Genomic DNA, 14,410 nt, shown 5'->3' with positions numbered 1-14,410 from the left:
ATCGGATGAAGCATCTTCTGGGGAATAAGTTGTGCACTCAACTATTATTCCTGCACGCTTTCACAGGATGTGATTCAACATCTCATGTGTATGGCATTGGGAAAAAGTAGGCTTTCAGAAACTCGTGGAAGATGATCAAGGCCTCCAGTTGTGTGCAGATACATTCACTTCGAGAGGCGTCAGCCACGCTGAAATAAAGAAACTTGGCAGCCAAGCGATGGCCGTTCTATTTGGTGGGGAGAGCACAAGTTCTCTGGCAGCCATGCGTTACAAGATATTCACAAAGAAGGTCGCTGCTACTAAGTCTTTCGTTACACCTGAACGTCTTCCCCCAACGGAATCTGCCACCAAGTTTCATTGTCTCCAAGTGTACTACCAGGTCATGGTTTGGATGGGGATGGAGGGTGACCTCGATCCTCTGGACTTGGGCTGGGGACTTGAAGACAATCGATTTGTACCTATCATGACTGCTATGAATGCTGCACCAGACACTCTTCTGAAGATGATACACTGCAACTGCACCACAGCTTGTGACACACCCTGTTGCAGCTGCAGAAAGAATGGGCTTCCCTGTACATCTCCATGTGGATCCATGCCAAGTGATGTTTTGTGACAATCCACTAAATCAGGGGTCGGGAACGTTTTTGACTCAGAGAGCCATTAAAGCAAAATATTTGGAAATCTATTTCAGTGAGAGCCATATAATATATTTTAAGACTGAATTCAACTAAATGTGAGTATAATAAGCCTCTGAATTTATTCTTTTAAATAATGTTGTTATAATACTCACCATTAATGGGACTTCTGGTGCTGCATGGATTTGCTGATGGCTTTGGCTTTGTAATCTGGTTGGTACTTGGTGAGGTTAAGCTTCATGCAAGCGTTGAGGCTTTCATCCGTTAGACGTGATTGTAGGTTGGACTTGATGTTTTTAAGATGTGAGAATGACTGCTCACATGCATACGTAGATCCAAACAAGGTCAATACAGCAATACTCACACGCTGCAGTGTGAGGTATGTGACAGGAAGCGCGTTCCAAGTTTTGATAATCAGCTGGTCTTCGGGTTGAAGTTTTTTTCATTTCTGTCCACATGTGCTTGCTCGCCAACTCCGCTTTCTGTCGTGCGATTCTTTCCAAATCTTCATTCAGTGACTTGAACTTATTCACCCACATGTCTGAGGCCTTCAGGTCAGCCACTTCTGCTTCAAAATCTCTGACGGAGACACCAGGAATGTAACTCAGGTCGGCTGTGTTCAGTGAACACTCGTTTGGATGGGTGATGAACTTAAAAAGACGAGTGTGCTCACGAAATTCTCCAAAGCGTGCTTTGAATGACTGTAGGAGACTGGATGTGAAGCCAGCTAACTGGTGGAGATCAAAGTTTTGAGTGGGCTCACTTGCTGTGCATGCATCTTTAAATTGTCTCAGTTTTTCAAAATGTAGTAAACGACCTGTTTCAAGATCCATGATAAAGAGCTCCAGCTTGTTTTCAAAAGCAAACACGGCTTGTTGAAGCGATAACACTGTATTTCCAATGCCTTGCATTTTCACGTTGAGCTCGTTCAGATGTTCAGTCATATCCACGAGATAGTAAAACTTGAGGAGCCACTCAGTTTCGGCTAGCTCAGGATGCTCAATCCCTTTCATTTCAAGGAAAGTCCGGATTTCGTTCAGGCAAGCCGCAAAACGGCTAAGCACCTTCCCTCTTGACAACCAACGCACATTGCTGTGCAAAAGCAGACCGTGATAGTTATTTCCAACTTCATCCAGCAGTGTTTTAAACTGGCGACCATTTCAGGCTCGTGCAACAATAAAATTGATCACACGAATGACCAGCGACATCACTTCGCCAAGCTGCCCATCACACATCTGAGCACAAAGTGCCTCCTGGTGTAGAATGCAATGGAAACTTAGGAAGGGTCTATTTTCATGTTCACGGAGAAGCACCACAAATCCTTTGTTTTTCCCCACCATACACGGAGCACCATCAGTACACACTGAGATAAGTTTATCCATTGGCAGATTTTTTTTTCTTGAGCGAACTCCATGAAAGACTTGAACAAATACTCACCTCTTGTGGACCCTTTTATTGGCAGAACAGCAAGACTTTCTTCGCGCAGTGTATCACCAGCAGCATATCTTGCAATCACACCGAACTGTGACAAATGGCTTACGTCTGTTAACTCATCCAAAGCCAGGGAAAAGAACGGTGCTGTATTTATGTCCTTCACTTGCGTTTCCTCCACTTGGTTTGCCATCATGATGGTACCATCATGAACAGTTCTTGCCGACCGAGGCATGTCTTGTATCCGTTTGATTATCTTGTCTTTGTTCGGAGGATCATCAAAAGTTCATTGGCTACATCCAGCATGAACGTTTTAGCATCCTCGCCATCTGTGAATGGTTTTCCATTCCTCACTATTGCTAAAGATCCAGCAAAGCGAGCGGAATTATAGTCACCTTGCCGGGTCCATACGCGGAGTTGCTGCTGGCTGGCTTGCACCCTGCTCAGTAGCTCTTGGCACGCTTTCTTTCTGCTGTCTCCCGCAGGGTATTTTGATGCAAAGGTAGCATGGCGTGTGTCGAAGTGCCGCTTTATATTCGACCGTTTCATCGATGCAATTTTCTCATTGCAAATTAGACACACCACAGAACCTGCTCTCTCCACAAAGGCAAATTCTTTGGCCCATTCATCCTGAAATGTACGATACTCCTCGTTTTTTTCTTTTCGCCATCTTCTTCGTCGAAGGGTTAGCTTTGAGCAAGTGAGAGAGAGGGAGATGTTGACCCATCTGAGGCTTGGCAAATAGTGAGTCTGGCTGGCCTGCACACAGGCTTATATACTCGAAAGGTGCGGCGCGGCCGGCCGACTCTGGGATGCTGTCACCTCAGCGGTGGCGCGTGATTGGTCGAGATGAATTCCGTGACGCGTCTCGGCGGCGGCACGTCATTGGAGGAACCGAAATCACGAGTCGCCTCGGCCGCATGACTGGACGAAACGAAAACCGCTTCAGCCAATTCGGAGGCGTTTTTCTTCTCTCCTTCTGCCAAGTTCAGCCCTGCACGTGAATGAAGCACGACACCATTCAAACTATAGGTAAAGCTTCCGCGAGAAATATTGGGCTTTCAAAGTTTCAAGCTCCAATTTTATCTGCGAGCCAGATGCAATCATGAAAAGAGCCACACCTGGCTCGCGAGCCACATGTTCCCGACCCCTGCACTAAATCAAGCCTCTGAGGAACTAGAGGACAGTGATGAGGACTGAAATTGTAACCCAAACTGCCATTATGTAATGTTCACAAATAAATGTTTCAGTGGCACCAGGTGTTCAGTGATTTTGGTTCAGATGGAAAATTTATTGATTTTTGCACTCTTGAATTTTGCCGCCATCTTGGATTTCATGTTAAATACTGATCAGATCTAAATTTTATTGACACCAGTGGATTGCTGATCCATTAAAACCATGGACCAGAACCATCAATTATGTTTTTATCACAATTATTGAAGAAGTTATAGCTGTTTTAGTTATTTCAAAGCCTGGTGGTGGCCATCTTGAAAATGACTGTTTTAACCCATTTCCGGATGTCAGATTTTGGTAGACTTTTTTTTTCTGTTGATCAGTATATCCAGTATTAATGAAAACCACTGAAAAACTTTTTGTTTCAATTTGTTATGGGTCAGGTGGTATTTTGACCCGACTATCGGATCCGGCGGGATTGGCGATATACACCGCTCGGCAAATCGCAAATGGAGCGAGCTGCTTAGCGGCTCGTTTCCAAGCAGGTCCCGTCGAGGTGTAAATTCCTGGCATTTCTGTCTGCGCGCATAATTAGGTAAATCGACAATTCGGCGACCGGACCGTCGCGTGTGGACAGAATAGCTGGCTGATTTTCGGTCTGATTAAAGATACACCCGAAGCTGGATTTCGGCGTTGATCCGAAAGCTGCGACTCGGTTTGCCCGTTCGGTTGGCGAGAGCGGCCGCCATTGGCTCGAAGCGGTCGCCCGCACGCCGACGGGTGGGAAACCACAATATGTATATATGTGTATATATATTGTTGTGGTTACCAAATTCGCAAACCACCATTCAGGTCCCTTAGGTGAGATATCTCGGTAAGTATATGTGTAGTTAGGCCCAAACCCGTTGTCCAGAGGGAATAAATGTCATTCATGCGTGCTGCGACTCTTCAGGATAGCCGTTTTTTATTTTACTATCTTTATTTTGGACCAACCGCCATGATTACCACCGCCAACCGCGTCTCAACAGTCATCACAACATCAACCACCCACCGCGGCGCCGCTTCACCACAGCAGCCACGACCTTTACCGTCACACCTCGCAACCGTCGCATCGCCACCGTTCTTGCGCCGCTTGTGGGTACCGGTATTGGACTCGTGCAGGGCGCGCGCCGAACAGCGTGAACAAAACCACGGACTTTCCGCTCCAAAAACGGATCAAAAACGACTCACGCCCACTTTTGTTCCGTCCAATCGGTGAGCAAGGGGCGATTTGGCCCCGCCTCCAGGGCGTTGGAGGGCGGTCGCTATATGCAAATTCATGGATCAAAAAGCATTCACGCCCACTTTTTCTCGGGCCAATGGGGAGCGAGGTGAAAGGTCGAAGGCAGGGGGTCAAAGGCGAAGCCACGGGGCTTATATAAGCGGCTGCGTTCGTCAGAAAAGTGTCGTCGAGGTGTGCGTTGGAGTTGAGTGCAGTTGGGAAGTTCGCAGGAGGAAGAGTTCGGAGTTGGAGTCGGAGCGAAGAGGACGGAGCTGTGGAGAGGCGGCGGCGGCAAAGGCAGACGAGGAGGTGCTCGCGTCGGTGCCGGGAGCTGCACACCAGGGAGGCCGACGGCGCGACCTGGTCGAGGTGGAGATGCTCGTCGCGGGACCCGAGACAGAGTAAAAATCCTCCTTTCCCCGAGCATCAGCCATCCCTCCTGTTTCCCCCGCGCTGAGATAGTGCGACAAAGGGGGCCCCCTTCCCACCCCCTACCAGACACTGTCCGGGAGGCCCGCGGAGTTGAGGCACCACCGCCGCTCCACGTCTCATCACCAGACGGGTAGGCCCGACACGGTCTCGGCCCCAGGCCCGCCTACCCCCTCATCCTGGAGGGTGGTTCTCTTTTCTTTTGCTTTGGGAATGTGTGTTGTCGGCGCCGTCTGTGAAGTAAAATTGTATAAGTGTTGCCGTGTGCTCGCGTAATCGGTATTAGATCTGCATTGTCGCATTTGCTTTTTGTCTTCTTCTTTTCTATGTGCTTTTGGTGGAATTGTATATGTGTGCTTTCCGTTCATCGCGAATAAATGTGCTTTATGTTGAACTGTTTCCCGCTTCGCTTCGTCATTTCTTTCATTGAATCCTCATCTTGCTTCACGTAAAGGGTTGGTAGTGGGCTGAATACGCCCGATAATTAATCGAACCGTCGAGGCCGACGATAACACCGCTCGGTTATCCCGATAGTACGGAACGGGTCGCTTAAGTGGCCAGTGTCCGAAGTCGACCTGCGGCGAGGTGCGATCGCCCGGTCTACCCTCCGTGTGGGTACTTAGGTAGGTCGAATTTGGCGAGCAACCCTATCCCACGCGGGGGCCGATTGGCTCGATCGCGGTGAGACCGAAAGGTCCACCCGTGACTGGTTCCCGGCGTTAGTCCGAGAGGGTCACGACTGGATTGTCCGTCCGGTGGGCGACGTGCCGCGATTCGAGTTACGTGGCCGTCAGCACGCCGGCGGGCGCGAATCCGCGACACTGGTGTCAGGAGTGGGATACAAACCATCGCCCTTTTTGAGAAAGGTGTGTTTGAGAAAGGAACTGATGCAGAGTATCAGTAATAATTTTACTATAATGCAGTAAGTGGAATACGATTTCACTGTTTCAGAACCATTTTATTTACTTTTTTTGCACCATGCACCTCATATAGTCTTTGAGATGATGTAAGCCAAATATCAATTTACTCGAGCGCAGAACAAAGTCGAAGATAGCGCGACACGAAACCACAAACTCGGAAATAATTTCTTCTTCTTTTTCTTCTTCTTCTTCTTCTTCTTTTTTTCTTATTTTCTTCTTTTCTTATTTTCTTCTTTTCTTTTTTTCTTCTTTTCTTCTTTTTCTTTTTCCTCCTCCCGTTTGGGGTCGCCACAGCGGATCATCCGTTATGATCCGCATAATGATTTGGCACAGGTTTTACGCCGGATGCCCTTCCTGACGCAACCCTGGTCGCCTCTTATGACACAGGGATCTGGTACACCCATTCTAACCGGGGTATACACCGGCCCAGTACACTGGTACTCACTTCGCCGACCTCGGAAGGATGACAGGCTGAGTCAACCCCCTGGTGTATTAATTCAGTGGCCCAACGGGGCTTGAACTCAGGACCTTTTGGATCCCTAGCTGCTGCCCTAACCACTGCGCCAACACCAGGCAAACTCGGAAATAATATATAAGATGTGTGTGTATGTATGTATATATATATATATATATATATATATATATATATATATATATATATATATATACATATATACATATACATATACATATATGTATATGTATATGTATATGTATATATGTATATATATATATATATATATATATATATATATATATATATATATATATATATATATATATGTGTATATATGTATATTTATATATGTATATTTATATATGTGTATGTATATATGTATATATATATATATATATATATATATATATATATATATACATATTGTTACGGCTGTCGAAATTCCCAAACCACCATTCAGGTCCCGTAGGTGAGATATCTCAAGTACATGTGTAGTTACCCCAAATCCGTTGTCTCGGGAATTTATGTGATTCATTCGGGCTGCGATCCTTTGAGATAGCCGTTTTTCTTTTTCTGTTGTTATTTTAAACGACAAACCTCCCCGCAAACAACAACCGCCACCAACTACGCCACAACACCAACCACGCTACAATTACCCTCACAACAACCACCACCATCTTCACCACTACCCCCGCTGACGAGCGCAAACCTCCACGCAAACAGCAACCGCCACCAACTACGCCACAACACCAACCGCGCTACAATTACCCTCACAACAACCACCACCATCTTCGCCACTACCCCCGCTGACGAACGCCATCCTCCACGGTCCACACTCTGATGGTTTCCGCGTTGGAAACAGTCGAGAACGCAAGGAGGGAAAGAAGAAGGCACAACGATGGCGCGTGGATTTTTCCCGCCTGTTTCTCCGAGGAATGTGACAGAAGCGGAGTGGGGCAGCTGGCGCCCGATTGGTGTATACGCGGTGTGACACGGCCAGGGAGGAGGAACGCCCCTCTTCGAGACCTTTCTCAAAGCGCCTCGAAGGGGGGGTGGAGCAAAGAACGGGGCGGAGCAACGGGGCGGAGCCCCGCGCTATAAAAAGGGGTGGATCTGCGAAGAGGGTGGTTGTTGTTGTTCCTGCCGAGCCTTTTGATCCTGCGAGCCTGTTCCTGCCGGCCTGTTGATCCCTGCGGAGCCCTTGATCCTGATGAGCCTTGGACCTTTTGGGCAAACGACGGTGTGAAGAGAGAGAGAGAGAGAAAGCTCCTGTTCGAGGGTTCTTGTCCGAGGCTTCGCCGGAGTCGGTGTGGTCCCGAGACCCTGCTGGTAGGACGGAGCGTCCGCCATTTCCTCTCTCTCTCGACCCCGAGTGTCGACCATTTCTTCCCCCCCGTCCATACCGGGAGAGCGCTGAAAACCCCGTTGATTCCCCAAAACCCCGTCTGTGGCGTCGAACGGCCACACGTGCCAGCGCGAAGCACGAGCTCGCTGACCACGCCGGAGGAGCGGGGAGCTGAGGGCGCGGAGAAGGACTTGGTGCGTGCACAGGGAAGTGACCACTTCTATTTCTTTTGGTTTCTGTGTAAATGTCTGTTGGTGGCACCGTCTGTAAATTAGAACTGTATAAGTGTTGCCGTGTGTGCGCGTAGTCGGTAGTAACTCTGCGTCGTTGTTGCTTTTCTTTTAATTGCTATATGTGCATTTTGACTGTTTGGCTGTATATATGTGCTTTCCGTGTGTCGCGTAATAAATGTGCTTTGTGTGAACTGTTTTCCCGTTTCGCTTCGTCTTTTCTTTATTGACCCTCCATCCTGCTTCACGTAAAGGGTTCGTAGTGGGCTTAACACGCCCAGTAATTAATCGGAACGGTCGAGGCCGACGATAACACCGCTCGGTTATCACTGCAGCACGGAACGGCCCGCTTAAGCGGTTCGTGTCCGGAGTCGGCCTGTGGCGTGGTACGATCACCCGGTCGACCATCCGCGCAGGTACTTAGGTAGAACGAATTTCGCGAGCAACCCTATCCTGCGCGGGTGGGCAATTGGCACGGTCGTGGTGGGGTTAAACCCCCACCCTTGACTAGCTCCTGGCGTTGTTCCGAGAGGGTCACTACAGAATTGTCCGTTCCGGTGGGCGAGGCGGCCACCATTCGAGTCGAGCGGCTGATCGCATGCCGGCGGGCGCGAATTCACAACAATATCTATAATACATATTTTTAGTGCCAATATTGTCTGCACCCCCCTTTCAAAGTTTTCACCTTTTGTTGCCTTGTACCCTGGAATTAAATTTCATTAAGGCCCAGGTCACATTTGCCACGGCAGCCGTGGGGTCTCCAAAATCTGCGGCCACTAGCAATTCTACGGCGGCCGCAGTATTTCCACGGTCACACAATGTTGCAGTCACATATGTTTTTATTTTTCGGGGAGCCGCACGGCGTGTTTATAAATTGTGGAGAACGAAAACGTGGGGGTGCCGTACGGTCTTTGATTTGATGTCGCACGGTGACTTGAGGGCCTCCCTGCGGCGGCAATAGAATTTTCAAGGCAGACGCAAGGAGACCTCAAGGTGCCCGCAAGGCGACCGCAGGGGGGCCTAAGGCGATCATGCAGCCAGATGGACGGTAACGAGTGGGTATATATACCAGTCCTTTTTTTACTGAAATAAAAATATACCAGTATATATAACTGAATATACTATAACTATAATATACCGTGGTGCCCCAGAATCCGAACGGCCAAGCTGTTTGAACAAATTGGAATCCGAACAATTTTTTCGAGAAGGTTTGGCCCTAAAATCCCAATACATTTTTAAAAAACCGAACAAAACTTAGCGTTCATGTTTGTTCACGTGTCTCCCCCACCTGTTCGACCCGCATCTTCGCGCTTTGTTCATTCAGTTCATCGGTGGAAGTAACCATGAAACTTACCATGTACCATTACCACCACTAGAATCCTGTCACTAATTATTTTTATATCAATAACATTATCACTCAGTTCCTCTTTTATCGAAACTCCCACTCCTGCAGCTCCATCACCACTTGACCACAACAACTTATACCTGACCCCCATCACACCAACGAATCTTGCTCCGCCTCCTTTCCATCTTGTTTCTTGCACACAACACACATCCACTTTCCTCTTTCTCAGTTCCATTGCTACCTCCATACTTCTTCCCACTATTGAACCAATGTTCCAACTCCAAAACCTCAAGCTTGAACGCACATCGGGTCCATGAGAACCATCATAGGGAAGGACAGGCCTTCATGATCCTGCTTGAGGGTTTGTACCATTCTTTTTGACGTAGGCCGGTACCGCCCATGGCAACCTACGGGCTGGTGGCTGCCCATGTTGAAGTTTTCCTGCCATGATGAAGTGAATGGAGCCTAAATTTTTACGGTGAGCATGCCCTTGCTTACCACCAACCTGTAACCCTAGGAGGGAGTGTAAATGGCTGTTGGCTCTTCCATGAGCTCCTCCGCCCTTTGACAGGTCTTATTTTTAATCCTGCTGGGTGTCCACACACACACCCCTCACCCGGTTTCCCAGGTGGGGTTGCCGGTTTCGTCGCCGACGACCCGACCATGAACAGCACAGTACCGGTTTTCATGGTTACCGAGTAGCAGGGTACAACCTGGGCTGACCCCTCATCTATATGTATATGTATATATATATATATATATATATATATATATATATATATATCAAATGAATATCGCTTTATTATACAGTCATGCGCCACTTAACGACGGGGTCACGTTCTGAGAAACGCATCGCTAAGCGACGTCGTCGTTATGCGAACATTTTTTTTTTTCGTTTTCGTTTTCGAACATCATACTTACGCAAAACTACACACCTAGGCTATATAGTGTAGCCTATTGCTCCTCGGATACAAACCTGTACAGCATGTTACTGTACTGAATACTGTCGGCAATTGTAACACGCATCCAAGAGAGACGGAAGACACGTTAGTTTTACCTTTGTGCTCTTCATGACGGCCATCGGTGTTGTTAGCAGGAGCTCACAATGTCCTCTCGCATCGATTATAGAAAGATGAATAAATAGCGTTTGGATTTTATAAATACGTAATCATTGCATCGATGTTATAATTTATAAATGAAGAAACGAGCTCCTGTCAATTGTGATATATATTTTCGGAACAGTGCGATTGTTTTAACAACATGAAAAGCTTCACCGAAAAGAAATTCGTGTTTTAATTTCGACTGTAACAACGAATTATTCGTGGAATTCTTCAATTCAAAGGTAATTTACTTGCTCGAAGGAAAACGTGGAAACATTGCTTTGGTTTGAAAGCCGATTTCCTTGAATCCCGATTAAGCACGATCCTCTTTTTTCGCGATGACATTTTATGGACCTCAACGATCACATTGTAACAGGGACACACTGTCGTTTATTATCATTATGAAGTATTATGTACTGTACAACGTACATAATTGTACGTGCTATTTTTATACGACTGGCAGCGCAACGTCGACAACATCACTCGGCGATAGGAATTTTTCAGCAACATTTTTTTTATTTATTTTTTTTTTTTTCAGAGCTGGCAGATCCGTCGTATATGTGATCCGTCGTTGCCCGGAACGTCGTTAAGCGGCGCATGACTGTATATGTATATATATATATATTTATATATATATATATATATATATATATATATATATATATATGTGTATATATATGTATATGTGTGTATATATATATATATATATATATATATATATATATATATATATATATGTGTGTATATATATGTATATATATATATATATATGTGTGTATATATATGTATATATATATATATATATGTGTGTATATATATGTATATATATATATATATATGTATATGTGTGTATATGTATATATATATGTATATATATATGTATATATGTGTATATGTATATATATATATATATGTGTATGTGTATGTGTATGTGTGTATTTGTATACACCGGGCGTAGTGGCGTGCGCCTGTAATCCAGCTACTCGGAGGTTTGGGTTGGAGGATCGCTTGATGACTGGAGCTCTGCGCTGAGCCGCGCTATGAGAGGATGTAGGGCAGCCCAGAATCATGGCGAAACCCAATCCTTATCCCTGTGTTGTAAGAGGCGACCAGGGTTGCGTCAGGAAGGGCACCGGCGTAAAACCTGTGCCAAATCAGTGTGCGGATCATAACGGATGATCCGCTGTGGCGACCCGTAACGGGAGCAGCCGAAAGGCAAACAACAACATATATGTATATATGTATATATATATGTATATATATATATATATATATCTATATATATATATGTATGTATTTATATATGTATGTATATATATAGGTATCTGTATATGTATGTAAATATATATGTATGTATATATAGATGTATGTATATATGTATATATGTATGTATGTATATATGTATGTATATATATATGTATGTATATATATATATATATATATGTATGTATATATATATATGTATATATATATATATATATATATATATGTATGTATATATATATATATATGTATGTATATATATATATATATATGTATGTATATATATATATATATATATATGTATGTATATATATATATATGTATGTATATATATATATATATATGTATGTATATATATATATATATATATATGTATGTATATATATATATATATGTATGCATATATATATATATATGTATGTATATATATATATATATATGTATGTATATATATATATATATATGTATGTATATATATATATATATATGTATGTATATATATATATATATATGTATGTATATATATATATATATATGTATGTATATATATATATATATATATATATATATATATATATATATATTTGTATACAGTGGGGAGAACAAGTATTTGATACACTGCCGATGTTGCAGGTTTTCCCACTTTCATAGCACGTCGAGGTCTCTAATTTTTATCATAGGTACACTTCAACTGTGAAAGACGGAATCTAAAACAAAAATCCTGAAAATCACATTGTATGATTTTTAAATAATTAATTTGCATTTTATTGCATGAAATAAGTATTTGATACATCAGAGAAACAGAACGTAATATTTGGTTCAGAAACCTTTGTTTGCAATTACAGAGATCAGACGTTTCCTGTAGTTCTTAACCAGGTTTGCACAGACTGCAGCAGGGATTTTGGCCCTCTCCTCCATACAGATCTTCTCCAGATCCTTCAGGTTTCGGGGCTGTCGCTGGGCAACACAGACTTTCAGCTCCCTCCAAAGATTTTCTATTGGGTTCAGGTCTGCAGACTGTCTGGGCCACTCCAGGACCTTGAGATGCTTCTTACGGAGCCACTCCTTAGTTGCCCTGGCTGTGTGTTTCGGGTCGTTGTCATGCTGGAAGACCCAGCCACGCCCCATCTTCAATGCTCTTGTTGAGGGAAGGAGGTTGTTGGCCAAGATCTCGCAATACATGGTCCCATCCATCCTCCCCTCAATACGGTGCAGTCGTCCTGTCCCCTTTGCAGAAAAGCATCCCCAAAGAATGATGTTTCCACCTCCATGCTTCACGGTTGGGATGGTGTTCTTGGGGTTGTATTCATCCTTCTTCTTCCTCCAAATACGGCGAGTGGAGTTTAAACCAAAAAGCTCTATTTTGGTCTCATCTGACCACATGACCTTCTACCATTCCTCCTCTGGATCATCCAGATGGTCATTGGCAAACTTCAGATGGGCCTGGACATGCGCTGGCTTGAGCAGAGGGACGTTGCGTGCACTGCAGGATTTTAATCCATGACGGCATAGTGTGTTACTTATGGTTTTCTTTGATACTGTGGTCCCAGCTCTCTTCAGGTCATTGACCAGGTCCGCCGTGTAGTTCTGGGCTGATCCCTCACTTTTCTCATGATCATTGAGGCTCCACGAGGTGAGATCTTGCATGGAGCCCCAGACCGAGGGAGATTGACTGTTATCTTGAACTTCTTCCATTTTCTAATAATTGCGCCAACAGTTGTTGCCTTCTCACCAAGCTGCTTGCCTATTGTCCTGTACCCCAACCCAGCCTTGTGCAAGTCTACAATTTTGTCCCTGATGTCCTTAGATAGCTCTCTGGTCTTGCCCATTGTGGAGAGGTTGGAGTCTGATTGATTGAGTGTGGACAGCTGTCTTTTATGCAGATAACGAGTTCAAACAGGTGCAGTTATTACAGGTAATGAGTGGAGAATGGGAGGGCTTCTGAAAGACAAAACTAACAGGTCTGTGAGAGCCGGAATTCTTACTGGTTGGAAGGTGATCAAATACTTATTTCATGCAATAAGATGCAAATTAATTATTTAAAAATCATACAATGTGATTTTCAGGATTTTTGTTTTAGATTCCGTCTTTCACAGTTGAAGTGTACCTATGATAAAAATTACAGACCTCTACGTGCTTTGTAAGTGGGAAAACCTGCAAAATCGGCAGTGTATCAAATACTTGTTCTCCCCACTGCATATGTAAATATGTGTGTAGTTATATCTATACTGTATATATGTATGTATGTATGTATGTATGTATATATATGTATGTATATATATATATATATATATATATATATATATATATGTATGTTTATATATTTGTATATACGTATATGTATCATAGACTCCTAGGGAGAAGGACTGGAACCTCCCATGCTCAGGGTTTGTAACTTGAGTCTGAAGGATTAACTTGAGTCCTGGGCTAAAATGACTTCTCAAAGGGCTAGAGACACGATCTCGGGATCCATATAGGGTTTTTGAGGACGGCGAGTTCAATAGTGTCATTTTCAACACCACCTGAAGTCATCTTCAAAGTCAAAAGGTCAAATTACTGAATTTGGGTATTTTTTGCCCATTTTTGTGTCTAACTCATAAACGGTGAGAGAAGGCTGATTGTAATAAGATGCAAGTGTGTAGAGCTGTCAAACTTTGATATTTATTGTCATATATCGTATTACATAAACATTATACGCATGTCACAACACTATGCCTATTACAACTATGTCTATGTCTATGTCTATCACTAGTTGGAGAGCTTTTCTTGCCTCCTGAGGCATCCCAAAACTTTTTCTTTGTCACTTACATTGAGGACATGA

The 14,410-nt window shown here is 44.2% G+C and overlaps 1 protein-coding gene and 1 pseudogene across 1 annotated transcript in view; both read left to right on the top strand.

The window, feature by feature from the left end:
- LOC147029278 (integrin alpha-9-like) overlaps nt 1–14,410 on the top strand; it is a 219,502-nt gene that overhangs the window by 141,737 nt on the left and 63,355 nt on the right. The gene's annotated exons all lie outside the window — the stretch shown is intronic.
- LOC147029279 (signal recognition particle RNA) lies at nt 11,274–11,414 on the top strand (annotated as a pseudogene).

This window comes from Eptatretus burgeri, chromosome 3, assembly GCF_056783735.1.
Source record: "Eptatretus burgeri isolate ZD-2024b chromosome 3, Ebu_testis_v1, whole genome shotgun sequence".
Classification (NCBI taxonomy): Eukaryota; Metazoa; Chordata; class Myxini; order Myxiniformes; family Myxinidae; genus Eptatretus; species Eptatretus burgeri.
This window is presented reverse-complemented; position numbering and strand designations above follow the sequence as displayed.